A 1,288-nucleotide genomic window follows, 5' to 3' on the forward strand; every position below is an offset into this window, starting at 1 on the left:
TCCCAGTGCACTAGCCCCAAGCATCCAGTATCGTGCATTGAACCTGGACTGGCATCTCGTTTCATACATGATATTTTACATGTTTCAAATCCATTCTCCCAAATCTTCCCACCCTCTCCCTCTCCCAAAGAGTCCATAAGACTGTTGTATACATCAGTGTCTCTTTTGCTGTCTCGTACACGGGGTTATTGTTACCATCTTTCTAAATTCCATATATATGCGTTACTATACTGTATTGGTGTTTTTCCTTCTGGCTTACTTCACTCTGTATAATAGGCTCCAGTTTCATCCACCTCATGAGAACTGATGCAAATGTTTCTTTTTAATGGCTGAGTAATACTCCATTGTGTATATGTACCACTGCTTTCTTATCCGTTTCATCTAATAGCCAGGACATGGAAGCAACCTAGATGTCCATCAGTTAAAATATTTTTTAAAGAGAGATGATTTAAAAATTCTAATGTAACATATAAAATACATAAAAACAAATCTTTTAGGTAAATGAGACTATAATCCAGAAAAGGATTAAGTTTTAGAGGAAAACATTTTAAAAACCTGAAATAAGTGAAAATGTATACCATGATCATGAATTAGTAAAACCAATGGTAAGGGTGTTCCTAATTCTGCACTATCAACTGTCTGTTCAGGGCTGATCAAAATCACGAAAGATATTTTCATGAAATTTGATGAAAGTCATCTGAAATTTAAGTGGTCAACACAGAGAACAGAGAAAGGAATGTTGAACAGGGACAAAGTAAGGTGATTTCTCCTTGAACTATCAAATCATTTCTTAATTTAGGATAATGAAAAAGGCATAAATAAACAGACAAATGAAAATCATGGATTTAAAAGGGGAGCAAGTTTAAGCTGGATCATAGAAAAAGCAAGAGAGTTCCAGAAAAACATCTGTTTCTGCTTTATTGACTATGCCAAAGCCTTTGACTGTGTGGATCACAATAAACTGTGGAAAATTCTGAATGAGATGGGCATACCAGACCACCTGACACGCCCCTTGAGAAACCTGTATGCATGTCAGGAAGCAACAGTTAGAACTGGACATGGAACAACAGACTGGTTCCAAATAGGAAAAGGAGTATGTCAAGGCTGTGTATTGTCACCCTGCCTATTTAACTTCTATGCAGAGTACATCATGTGAAATGCTGGGCTGGATGAAGCACAAGCTGAAGTCAAAATTTCACATGACTGAGTCACATGACTGAGTGACTGAACTGATCTAAACTGAAAAATCATAAAAATGCTAACTAAAACTAGAGTGATATACCATTTT

The sequence above is a fragment of the Bison bison genome, unplaced genomic scaffold (genome assembly GCF_000754665.1).
Source record: "Bison bison bison isolate TAMUID 2011002044 unplaced genomic scaffold, Bison_UMD1.0 scf7180017864352, whole genome shotgun sequence".
Lineage (NCBI taxonomy): Eukaryota > Metazoa > Chordata > Mammalia > Artiodactyla > Bovidae > Bison > Bison bison.